Here is a 13,208-nt window from a genome sequence, read left to right as displayed (position 1 = left end):
CCCCTTTGTGATATTCATCATGTGCTGTGAATTACTTGAAATAAAGCTTTTTTATCCCCTTAAACATAGCTTGGAAGTGCTAATGGCAGACTTAGAGGGACCACAATCTAATTATCTGATTATGGCGTGATTTAGGTAGCTTTAGGTTGGGAGAGTTTCTCAGGAGAAAGCTGTGCAGGCTATTTCCATAAACGCTCGGAAGGGACAGGGAAAACCAGACCAAAGGAATTTTTACCTCTGCTGGTGGTCAGTGGTGGCTCTGCCCTGCAGCTCCCAGCGTTTGTGGCTTTCTCTGAAAGGTGCTGCTCGGGGACTGGGACAAAGTACAGCAGGAGTTCTGACAGGACCTGGGAAAAGCTGGGCTCTTACATCTTCTGGAGCTGTGGAAAGGCTTTGTGTTTGAATGCACTCCTATCCATGTGCAGTATTTAAAATAGAAAGCTTGTTGTGGCAGGCACTGACCTCTGTAAGGATGGGAAGGATGTACCCAAACCATCACATTGATGCTGCCAGGGAGCTGGAGTGGAGGAGAAAGGCTGCCCTGGCAGTATGGAAGGTTGGATTTAAAGGGAATGCACCAAAGACAGCAGTGTAAGGGTGCTGAGGTCCTTGTTCTGTGCTGGTGGTGGTGGCTGCTGACCTGGGATGCAGCAGTCACATCACAAGTTGTGCAGCTGAGGAATGGGATCTGCCTGTGCTTTGGGGTCAGAGTCCAGCTGAAGTGAGGAGCTGTTTGGGGACCCTGAGGGACACCACAGCAGTGAACAGTCCCCAGTCAAGCTCAGCCATGGCTCCATGTCTCTCTTGGTCCCTGGACTCGTGTGCTGGGCTCTGGGAGCCAGAGCAGCCCAGGTTTTGTGGCTGGTGGTACAAACTACCCCGTCACTGCAATGACAGCTCCACTTTGTGCAGCTTTTACTGCTGCATTCCTCATCATTCCCCATCAAAACACATCTTTCCTGATGTTGCCATTATCGTGGCTTTGGGACTTTTAATTTGTAGGTGCTTAATTAAAGCTCACAGTTGTGATATGGCAGGAGGGAAATAATGAAAAGCCAGTTTGGGGGTGTATCTCTCACCATGCTTTGCTGCTTTGGATGCTCACACACTCCTTGCTTGCTCTCTTCTCTTGCTGGGAAATTGTTCCTTGGGGAAGTTTGAAGCTTGGCTGGCCAGATCCCTGAGCGACCTGATCTAAACAGACCTGCTTGGGGCAGCTGGCTGGACTAGATGAGCTCCAGAAGACTCTTCTATGCAAAGAATTGCATTTAAATGATGTTTTGTGAAGTATTACCATCCAAAATTTTTGGTTTGGGCAGTGAGTTGCCAGGTACTTTGCATCTGCTGTCCAAGCAGATTGAAGAGCTTTTCACTGCAATAAAGGTAAATGTTTCTCTGGTGAAAATTGGGATTTGATTGCAGTCTCTGGTAGATGCTTTGTGTGCTGCCTTTCCCTAAAAGCCCCGTTCAGGAGCTCACCCTTGGGCTCTGCCTGCCCAGCTGAGCCCTTGCCTGCTCCAGGCAGGGAGGGCAGAGCCAAGGCTGGGACAGCCCAGGGTGCCCAGGCCCAGAGCCATCTGCCACATGGGACTGGGGCACCTGGCACTGCTGCCAACAGGTACTGCTCTGCTCTGTGCACTTGGTACTTCCCTCTGCACTTCTGTTGCCATAATTAGCCAAATTAATATTTCATCAGGTCTGTCTGTTTGTTTAAGAGCTTTGGGATGGAGTGATGTGAGTGGAGTGCTGTTCTCAGATGTGATGCACACAGTGCAGGTCTGGGGCCTGTTTTGGTGTTATTATTTCAACTGAAAAATTCTCCTTAGTGCTAAGCAGAGCAAAACCTTGCAGAGGAACCTTTGGAACAGCCACCCAGGTAGCTGTCAGTGTGTGCCAATCCACAGCACAGCCAGGATTAGCCAGAGCAAAGGCTTGAGGGAAGCAGCAGATCCAGAGCTGTGCATCCACTAATACCCATATCTGTATGATAATTCACTTAATGCATGCAGTAATTGTATTTCCACTCTTACATAAGTTCTTTTGAAATGTACTTTCCCACTTTGAAATAATCTGTGTTATATAAATGAACAGAGAAATCTGTTTTTCCCCTCACATGTATAAAACATTTGCCAAGCTAATACTTGCAAATGTTTTTGCTAATATATTTGCAAAGCTCCAGTTGAGCTTTTTCCTTCATTCTGACAAAAGCTGAGCCAGTCAAAGCTCCAGTGGTGCCTGGGAACTGGGGAGGTGAAGGCAGTAAACAGGGGAGATGAAAGGTGCTGCTTGTCTTCACACACTGCCACAGGAAGTGTTTTCATTAATGTGCTTTGAGGAGAGACAAGAATCTGTGTAAAGCTTTTAAAACTGCTCTTTCACTTCATTTTACTGTACTTTCAACTGAGATCAAATGGGGCAGGGATGGCTGTTCCACAGCTCCAGTTCCAGCCAGGCTTGTGTTACCCACCCAGCTCAGACAGCTCCGGTGCTTTGGGTGCTGTGGGAATGAATGGCAGGGACACCCTGGGGCTGCCCCTTGCCCTGCCAGACAGGGAGAGGACTGGGGAAAAGGAGACACTGAGAATCAGTGGAATTGAGGCATTTGGCTCTTTTTCTCATAGCTTTTCTTGGATTGTGAGGCTCAGGAGCACTCAGAGCTTAGGAGGAATCTGTTACAGAGAAATCTCAGCTGGGTAAAATAACAAAGTTACAGTAAAGGATTAGTGCAATTAGGTTTTTTTATAGATCTGTTTAGAATACAAATACACTGTTAATAGGCTGCATTTGCTTTCCCAAAGTATGGCTGCTTGATTTCTTATATAGCAAATAATAAACAAAAATCCAATAATTTGTGCTACTCCACGTACATTCACTGTGCTTGAAATAATTAAGTTGTGGTAAATAAGACTTGGGGATATTTTGGGTTTTGTTTCAGATGATTTTTGTGCATTTCATGAAGAAGGGGCAGAAGATTTGCAGATGCTCCCTCAGGAGTGCTGGGCCAGGCAGAGCCCGTGGCTTTGGGGAGCAGGAGCAGCCAAAGCTGTAAAAGGCATTAAAGGTTTCGGGATCAATGTGCAGAGTTCACAGCTGAGAGAATGACAAAAAGCCAGGCAAGCCATGGTTTGTTGTGGAGGTGGCACAAATGGAGAGCTTCATCCAGCACTCAGAGTAAAGCATGAGGAACTTGAAGGAGCTGTTGACTCCACAATGCATGTTCAAGGTCCTGCTGAGCTGCTTTCCTGGTGGGCACGGTGTGGGGTGTCATTTCTTGGCTTCTAACTTGCACAGTCAAAATGCTGATTATTTGAATATTGGAGTTGATCTGGATATCAGATTTAAATATTATATACATTTTTAGCAGTTCTGGATTTGCCAAGTCTTTGTGAAATCTGGTGCAGTAGCATTCTGGTTTTGTAAGCCTTATTATATATTATTTCTTTTCTATGGCTCATTCATTGGTGCTACTGGTAAGATGTTTGGTTGATATTTTTGATGGGTGTTGTAATTTTTAGAGAGTCCCAATGCTGTGCTGTGGTCACTGACCAGAGTGGACATCTCTGAGGGATTTCTCTTTGCACTCCACAGCTTTAGTCTGGGCTTTGCGAACACAGACACAAACCCTTATGCTCAGTGGAAGTCCAAGAAAACTGAGGACACCTCTGCTTCTTTTATTTCCTCAGCTTCCCCAGGGTGTTACCTTGGTGCTGCTGTGACTAAAATCTGCCCCAGTTCTCCATGTCCTTGAGGGCACCTGCTGCATCCCCCTTTTCCTGTGACTGGTGGTGTGCCTGTCACCTCCCTGTAACCCTTTCTGCTAAACCAATCTCAATGTGAGGCTCTCTCATTGGCAGCTCACTTTTACAGGAGTGGTAGGAGTTCAGTTTGTGAGGGGCAGTTTTATTGCACCTGATTTATCCCTGGGTTAAACCACAACAGCACCCAATGAACTCTGCAGGCAACCTTGAATTTTATGGGATGGAAAACTGGTGTAAATATGTTCTTAAAATAAGATTTTTGTAGAATGTGTGTAGCAGTGTGGATGTGCATCTTTTCTACTGTTCCTGGTTTTTCACTACTGCCCTGGAAGATCAATAAACCCCTCATTAACACATTGCTAAGGTTATTATATTTTGATGTATTGTGGATTGGTGTGATTGGGCAGTGCTTGGTAGGAAACTAGAGAAGGGAAGGGCTCTACAATTATTGTGCTGAGTGTACAGAATTTACTGATTATCCTGATCTCTCTGCACTAGTCCCCTAAATTAGGGACCCTCAAATCAAATGCTGAACTCATATTTGTTTTCCCTCTCCCCTTCTTCCTTCCTTCTCTCCCCAAAGGCAGCTCTGGGGTGCTGGCAGAGGTTTCTGGCTGTGTTTCCCTCCAGGAGCTGCTGAGCCAAGGAACAGCCCTGGGCTCCCTGGGCTGGGGGTGACTCTGGGGCTTTGCTGCGCCTGGTTCTGCCCTCGCTGCTCCCAGCATCTGCTCTGGGCTGCTGGCACAGGATGCTGAGTTCAGGGGGCTCCTTTTGCTCTGATCCACTGCTGCTGCTCTGTTTCCAGCTCCTCTCAGATATTCCTTGCTTGATCTGACATTAAAGGTATTTGTTAAGAATTTTTTCCTCTTTCATGAAGTGTGACAAAGAAAAGACACTTTCTTTAGAAAGACACTGGAAATTATGTTCAGCAACTTTCCATTTGATGCTTCCTTGCATCTTTTTTTTCATGTTCATCCTTTTTTTCATGTTATGCTTCCTATAGAAACCATTTTTTTTCTTCTTTTCCTGCCAGTATTTCTTTCTGTGTTGCATTTCCAGCCCTGACTTGGTATCAGCTTTCCCCTGCCCTTCACACTTGTGAGCATCCCTTGGCCTGCCTGGAGCCCTGCACTGAAGAGGTGTTTGGGGGAGGGAGATCATTCCCTGAGTGCAAAGCTTGCCTCACTTACAGAGCATCTCAAACTGAATTAGTTCTGTTGGGTGCCCCATAACCTCCTTGGCATCTCAGAAGTGCTAAAACTGCTTTCCCTTGATGCACAGCTCTTGGATGCTGCAGCATGTTTACACTTGGGAAATATTTAAGTAATTGGTTTCAGCAAATAATTCTCTTGTGATGTGTGGGGATTTTTTTTTCTGTATTTATATTCTAAACCATTTTTGAAATACCAGTCTGGCAAAAAAAACACCCTGTCTGAAGCAAGGAATGTGCTCCCTGATTATCTGGGCTTGGTTTGCAGAGCAGCAGGGCATCCCCACAGGAGCTCAGTGCCTTGGGAGGGTCTGAGCAGGGTGGTTTGAGTAGAGCCCAGGCAGGGAGAGCAGGGCAGCATGAGGAAGCTCCTTGCTTTGTGTGCAGTGTGTATTTTGAGCTTTACAAGTAGTTTTCTGTTTGTCCTTAACCCTCAGAAAGCCACTTTCTCTCACATCTCTGTCTGAAGAGGTAAATGAGGTGCCTGAGTGCTCAGAAGGCTGGAACTCTGGGAGAGGAAATTCATTACTCCAGGAAAGAATGGAAGTTCCTCTTCACCTGCTGTAACAACTGCAGCATTGTCAGGAGCCAACATCTGGGAGCTATTTCTGGGGAAAAGTCCAAGTACTATTGTTCACTGGGAGGAACAGAAATACATTTTCTGCCTTTTGTAGGTGTCTTTACAGTGCCCTCTAGGAAACTTGTGGAGAAATGCTGGAGGGGTGTTTCTCAGCCCAGGTGGAGAAAATAATGAAAAGAGGCCCTGGAAGAATTAAAAATTAAATAAATAATGGAGCTGTGGTCCCCTGGGACTGAGGTGCTTTTCCAAGGAAGCACTGCTGATATTAAAAACTGATAGTCACTTGAAATGAGAGAAATGGCTTTAGTATTCCACAAAAAAGGGGAAAAGTGGATAAAATCCTTTAAGCTCTCCTTCTGAAATGGTTATGAGAAGGAATTTTGCAGTTAGGACCTTCAGAGAGGTGTCCTCCCTGGCTTAATTCAAATATAGGGTGTTAGATAGTTTGACTTGTGTTTCCTTTGATTTATAAAAGCAAAATGACCTGAAAGAATGTTCCTTGCACAAGGTGAGAGGTTTGTGGGGCTCAGTTGCTGCATGAGAGTTCTGTAAAACCCAAGGATATTTTTAAACAACCTGAAAGAAATCCACATTTTTGGGCCTAGTGCTTATAAAGGATTTTTTTTTCCTGGCACACCAGGAGGAACAAAAGGTGCACCAGAAGTTGTTTTTGAAGCACAGCTGGTAGGCAACTTTTATTTTCTTTTTTTTTTGAGTATGGATTTAAGGCAAATGAAGAAATCCTTGTGAGTAGGAAACAGTTTAAGAGTGGGAATATGGACTGGACATGAGGAGCATCTCCTTGGTGGGGATTTTTTGGGGACAAGTTGCACAAGGGTATCATAAGAAGTGGTTCCAGTGGGTCCTGCTGTAGATGAAGAGGAATTGGTTCCATCTTTTTCTCCTGCAGTTCTCCAGGCTGAACAGAGCTGCAGCCCCACAGTAAAGGGACACAGAGGTTGTGACCTGGTGTGACAGTGCTGGGCAGCAGCTGCTGAAGGGAGCCAGGGCACAGCACCTGGGACAATTAACTGTAATTAATAAAATCACTTCCACGTGTTCCAAATCCAGGTGAAAATGTCTGTCTCTTTCAAGGGGGTTGAAAGGCTGGGGAACTGAACACCAGATAAATGCATCTCCACAGACATCTGATCTTGGAGATTACAATCTGTGTTTGGATTTGGCTGCTGATCATTATCGTGTTTTTCTTGCCATGATTTAATAATATATGAGGTGATGGTATCACTTACGGAGGGAGTGGTTGGAGTAGATGCAGGGATGCCTCCTTGCAGTGATTTACTGCAGACACACCACACTCTTTGGAGGCTTCTTGATTCTATTCCTGCACACTTTTTTAATGGGCTAATTTTTTGAAATATAATTTTGTGCTTGAGATCCATCAAGAAGGTCAGTTAAGCCAACAATAATTTGTTATTTAACAAATGAAAGGTAACTGGAAATACAAACAAAGCTCTAAACATATTTGCATTGTTGCAAAATATGGCTGACTTTGCTTGACTGGCTCTTTGTTTATGGGCTGTGCTCTCTGGAGACTCCCAAGTTATGAGGCCAAGTCCTGAACCATATCAGCTCTTTGTCTGTCACAGTAGTGCCATCATTGTGGTGACTGGCTGGATTTTTGTGTTCTTGTTGGTACATGAGGTCAAAAACCTTCTCAGCTCGGTAGCACCATAAAATCTGGGGCTGGTTTGGGTTGGAGAGGACCTGAATGTAACAGCCTAAATGAGGGATGTGGGACTCCAGGAGCTCTCCAAAGTGCAGTTTATTATATCCAAGAGTTACAGCAGCCCAGGGTGGTGGGTGACAGAGCTGTGACCACAGCTGTCAGCTCCAGCTGCAGGCAGGCCTGAGACCCTTTGGTTTTGGTTACAATGCATTAGATACTTTGCTGAGCATCTTAATACTGTAGAACCAATCTATACCTTAACTGTTACCTATAGCCTATCATAACTACTGTAATTACCATATTCATGTTACTGTTCTCCAATCACTAAAAGTTAGTAATTACAGTTTAAGCTAGATGTTGTTATTCAGTTTTCTTGCAGTGGAAAATTCTGAGACGTTTTTTCTACTTGCCACATTGGCAGGCTTGTTTGCCTGTGCTATCTTTCTGCTTGGTTAAAACATTTTCTTTTTTGGGGTGGGTTTATCTTTTGCTCTAAGTCATAAAAACCCCTTCTGACTAACACACTCTTTGCTTTCTTGCTAAGCCAGTGAGACTGGCTCAGCAATTCTTTTCTTCTATATCAAAACTTGCTTCCATCTCTATTCCTTCATCAGACTCTACATTCAAAAATCTTTCTGCTGAGCATACATATCTGTGAGACTTTCTTGTCAAACTTTCATCCTTCCCAACATCTGAAGGATTCTCCATTTCCACCCCTGCATGGGCAGTAACACCCTCCACTATCCCAGGGTGCTCCAGGCCCTGTCCAGCCCAGCCTTGGGCACTGCCAGGGATCCAGGGGCAGCCACAGCTGCTCTGGGCACCCTGAGCCAGGGAGAATTCCTTCCCCATGTCCTCCTCCATCCTGACAGGATCTCCCTCCCTTGGGGTTTCAGAGCAGCCCCTTCCCTTGTGAGGAATTTGAGGCACCCAAGCAATCCTCAAGCACCATTCCCAGCCCACAATTCCCAGCCATGCTGGGCTGAAGAGGAGTTACTCTTTGTGATGGGTATCTTTGTTACAGTGTGTTAAATCATCAGAGGAGGAAATCTGCTTGAGCTGAAGGAGAAAGGAATCTACTGAGTCTGGGAAAGTCTGGATTTATACAAGGCATTACTTATCTCATAATGTTCCGTCACTTGCTCTGCCAGGTTCCACTGTCAGCCCCTGCTGGAATTATGGAAGTCCCAGCAGGATTTATTCAGTACTCTGCAGTCTGGGGTAGCTCTTACACTCCCTCCTTTTTTTTCTTGATGCTTAAGTGCAATTTAATTTTTTGTCTGGTATAATTTGTGGATTGCAGAGTCTTTGTGAAGCAGGACCTGAAGTGGTGTTGTGAGAACAGAGTTTAGAAATGTGACCTTGGTTTTTGAGTGTGGTGAACTTGCCAAGCACTGTGTGTTTGATTGAGCTTTGGAAGTGCTTTATGAAAGTAAAATCAAAAGATGTTTGGCTGGTGTATATTGCTGTTGTAGTTTAATTTGATAGGTGGTGTATAATCTCTATTGCCTATAAGGGAAAAATGTAATATTAAGCAGAAAATACATCTTTGTCTAAACATTGGTACATTGTAGTATCATAGATAAATTTTGCTTATTGGGGAATGCAGAATGCTTCTGATGCTGTCAGGACACTAAATTACCAAGCTGGAAGTATATATACACATTTATTTAGAGATTACCACATGCAGCAATTTGCCCACACAGATAACGTGCTCCTTAGCCATGAATATGTGAACAAAACCACACAACAAGTTCCTGTGAGCTCCTGCTGGCAGCCTGCAGGGAATGGTGTGGGGAACATCTTCACTTAAACCACGTCTGGCTGATTCTGGAGGCAGCTTTTTGTAACGATGGGGGTTAGGAAGGGCATAACATTGGTTTTAGGATTACAGAGGCCATTGGGAATGTTAATTAAATTCTGAGGAGAAGCCTTTTAAAAGTGCAATCCTGCAGCCAGAGAGCTTGGAGCTTTTATCATTGACTCACAGTGAGAAGGGGCTGTCTAACAGTCCCTGCCAGTCTGATCAGGACCTGTCAGATGCTTCTGTTTTACATGTCAGGCTTGGAGGGTGTCATATCCATGCTCCTGAACTGCCTTGGAGAAGGACAGGACAGGTATTGCCCCCAGTGCCACATCATTCCTCAGCTCCAACAGTGAGTGATCAAAGCCTGGTTTGACTCCTTCCAAACCAGAGCCTGGTGTGCTGCTCATCAGCTAATTGTGATGGCAGCTTTTGGCTGCCCTAATTTATCATCCTGTTTGGAAAAAGGAGTTCTGAAAGGATACCTGTGCTTCACATTTTCCTTCTGGATGGTTGTTGCATTTGGTCCTTGTAAGATGTGCTGTGGTTTCTGTGCAAAGTGAAGGGAATGAGGTGTTGAGCCCTGTGCTGGGACTGCAGCTGCTGCTCATCCTCAGGAGAACATCACAACTGAGCAGTGCTGGTGGCAGCACAGGGTCCCAGTGAGATCTGCTGGGAAAATCTCCAGCCAGGTTGCTGTGCACCAGTTTGAGGTGATTTATGTGGAGTCAGTAGCACTGAGATCAGAGTGGTTTTGTCTGGGGTTATTTTCCTAAGTGCTGTAATTTCTGATGAGCTCGTGGCAGGCAGTTGTTAAAGGACACATTTGTGTGATTTAGGGTGGGTATTGGAGTGCTTGTGTCTTCCAGAAATTCACTGGGTAATGAAGGGAAGCTTCTTCCCACTTGTGCAGCTGCCTGGCGTTTACTGTTCTACACATTGCTCACATGAGCCTTATCAAGATGCACCTCTGCACAGAAAATGGTGCAGGACAGGCTGGAAGCACTTCATAGTTAAATACTGCCAGTATTTTGGGGTGATGGGTTTTGTCTTGGCTGAAACAGTGGCACAACTGATGGTTAATTGTGAGAATTTGAGCAGAGAGGAGCTAAAAGGAGGTATTTATAATAGTAGAGGGTAGGAATGTATGAAAGCAGTTAATTGGGCATTGGTAGTTAATTGGGCATCAGTTCCTGGACAAATGGGGGAGATGAACAAGCTGGTATTTCCCAAACTTAGAGTCACAGAATCCTGGGATGGTGTGGGTTGGAAGGGACCTTAAAGTTCATCCATTCCCACCTTCTGCCATGGGCAGGGACACCTTCCATTATCTCAGGGTGCTCCAAGCCCTGTCCAGCCCTGCCTTGGGCACTGCCAGGGATCCGGGGGCAGCCACAGCTGCTCTGGGCACCCTGTGCCAGGGAATAATTCTTTCCTATATTTACCCAAACCTGCCCTTCTCCACATTTTAGCCATTCCCTGTGTCCTGTCCCTCCATCCCTTGTCCCCAGTCCCGCTCCAGCTCTCCTGGAGCCCCTTCAGGCCCTGCCAGGGGCTCTGAGCTCCCCTGGAGCCTTCTCTTGTCCAGGTGAGCACCCCCAGCTCTCCCAGCCTGGCTCCAGAGCAGAGGGGCTCCACCCTCAGAGCATCTCTGTGCCCTCCTCTGGGCTCTCTCCAGCAGCTCCACATCCTGGTGTTGATGTTGGAGGCTGTTTTGTGAAGATTTGGGGCTTGTGTATTCTAGGTAAACTTGTATTTGCTACTTGTATTTGTCTTTCACTCCCAGAGTGGTTGCTGGTGTAAACTGTGTTTGTTACATTTTCACACCACTTAGGGAAGAGCAAGGACAAAGTTAGAGTTCAAATTTGGCAAACTGTTCTGTGGAAGGACCCAAGGGCAAGTTAATACAGTTAGGCAGGAATAATCAGCTGGTCTAACATTAAATTGAAAGTAGCAAACCTTACAGCAGCTTCCCAGAACAGGATCTGGGGATTCTGGTAGTGATGTAGTCAGCAGTGCCACACTGCTGAGCTAAACTGGCTGCCTGTGTGCTGGGATGGGCACAGGGGTGCTGAACCCCACTGGGATGGGCACAGGAGTGCTGAGCCCGACTGGGATGGGCACAGGAGTGCTGAGCCTGGCTGGGGTGGGCACAGGAATGCTGAACCTGGCTGGGGTGGGCACAGGAATGCTGAACCTGGCTGGGATAGGCACAGGAATGCTAAGCCTGGCTGGGGTGGGCACAGGAATGCTAAGCCTGGCTGCCTGGGCTTAGCAGGGCTGACTCAGGGAGCTGTGGAGTTCCCAGGACACAGAAATGATTCCGTGTCTGCGGCCCATTGGGATCTTGTCTGTGCCAGGGCATTCTGTTGGGTTTTGGCACATCTGGCTCCCTGCCACTCATCTCCAGAGCAGATCTGGGGAGAAATAAACTCCACCCTGGTGGGAGTGAATGAGATTTATCTGTTCCTAGCAGGGAGACAGACTTAGCATGAGCTCCTTGGGCAGTGTTAGCACCAATGGAGGCAGTGGTGTGTACCCACTTGTGTGTGTGCAAAGGGGAAGGACTCCCTACACCAAATATACACCCATCCTACCCAAAATGAGATGCTGTCATTGAGCTGAGTAATCACTAGGTTGATGGAGTGGGAGAAATGGCTCGTTGGTACAAACAGAAGTTTCTTAAGGTCAAGGGTGTACAAACCCTTCTTGTGCTGAATTGAGGCTTGGAGGAGACTCGAGCTTAGCTGGCTTCAGTGTGGTTCTCCAGAGTGCCCCAAACCCAACTGCAGATCCTCTGAAACCAGAGCAGAGACCAGTTTTTAACTTCCTTCAAGCTGGGATGGAGTTATTCACCAACCCTTCACATTTTGTCCCCAGTGCACTCAGTGCAGGAGCTCAGTGATATCCTGGGACAAAGCAGCTCGTGCTGTGTCTTCCCAGGGCTCTTGGAGTTTGGTACCTCTGAAGCCTGGCTGAGAATCTGCTTCCTTTCTTTTTCAAGGTTTATGATCCCTGTGGAGCTGCTCTTAGGTCTTGCTGTGACCTCTCTTGGCATCCTCTGCTCTATTTCCTTGGACACATTGTTGCTTCCAGGGCCAGAACAATTTTACTCTGTCGATGGATTCGATCTGCTCCAGTCTGCACTGGAGGCTGGCAGGGCAAACAAAAAGCTGCCATTCCCCTTTTAAAGATTTTCTGACTTTTCTTTGAAAAGCCAGAGTGAAGCAAAACTCAGACCAGCGTGTTTTGTTCTCTTAGGGGTCTGGATTTATTCTGGAAGAACTTGGAGAAGCCTGGAATTGAGGTGGGGGGGAAATGCTTCCCTTGGAAAGCCCAGGGACTGTGCAGCTCAGTCTTTAATTTTGATAAGAACTTTATGTTTCTGCTGCACTGGGAGAGATTATAGGGATAAAAAGGTCACAGATTCTCCTGCTGTTCATGGCTCTTGTTTCTGCTCTGCCTTTTTCTGCTTCAGAGCTGACACTCAGAGGATTTCAGAGGCACAGAGAATTGAGAGCATCCACACATAGGTGCCCTTGTACAAACCAGAGGAACATAAGCAGCTCCTAGCTATTTTTTAAGTTTTATTGATTTTTTTTGTTCTGTATATTTGGTTTGGGGTTTTGGTTTTGTTTTTGGGATGTCTCTATTATCCTCAAGAAAGACAATCCCAAGGATTTGGATCCCAACCTAACAGCTCTCCAGCCTGACTCTGTCACTGGAGAAATGTCAATCTTTCTAGAATGTTTTCCTTTATTTCCTCTTTGAATTCCTGAAGGTATGAGAGGGTTTGAATGCTATCAGCTGCCAAAGCCTCGTTTATCTGTTGTTTCTTTCACACCACTCCTGCCTTATCTCCAAGTTGCTGTGAATTGTGAGCAGCAGGGACAATGGGCTCTGTGCAGGAAGGCTGGAGTCCCTCCGGGGGGAAGCTGAAGGCTCTTTGGAGACCAGGGACTCTCTGTGCAGTTCGGTGATAGAGGAAATCACATCAATTTGTTAATTAAGGTCATTTTAGAAGGTAAATCCGATTTTAAAAACCCCACAAACAACCAAGGAATGGGAGAAGCTGCTGTTTTCAGGACAGCCTTTGTTTGCAAGTAAAGGTCGCCTTCAGAGTTTGTGCTTTTTCCTCAAACCCCAGAATTATTCTGTGGCTTAATTAA

The 13,208-nt window shown here is 46.1% G+C and overlaps 1 protein-coding gene across 5 annotated transcripts in view; it reads left to right on the top strand.

The window, feature by feature from the left end:
- NEO1 (neogenin 1) overlaps positions 1 to 13,208 on the top strand; it is a 176,936-nt gene that overhangs the window by 38,841 nt on the left and 124,887 nt on the right. The gene's annotated exons all lie outside the window — the stretch shown is intronic.

Source organism: Melozone crissalis, unplaced genomic scaffold (genome assembly GCF_028551555.1).
Source record: "Melozone crissalis strain CALT ecotype California unplaced genomic scaffold, PUWL_Pcris_2 ptg000014l_1, whole genome shotgun sequence".
In the NCBI taxonomy this organism is placed as follows: Eukaryota; Metazoa; Chordata; class Aves; order Passeriformes; family Passerellidae; genus Melozone; species Melozone crissalis.
This window is presented reverse-complemented; position numbering and strand designations above follow the sequence as displayed.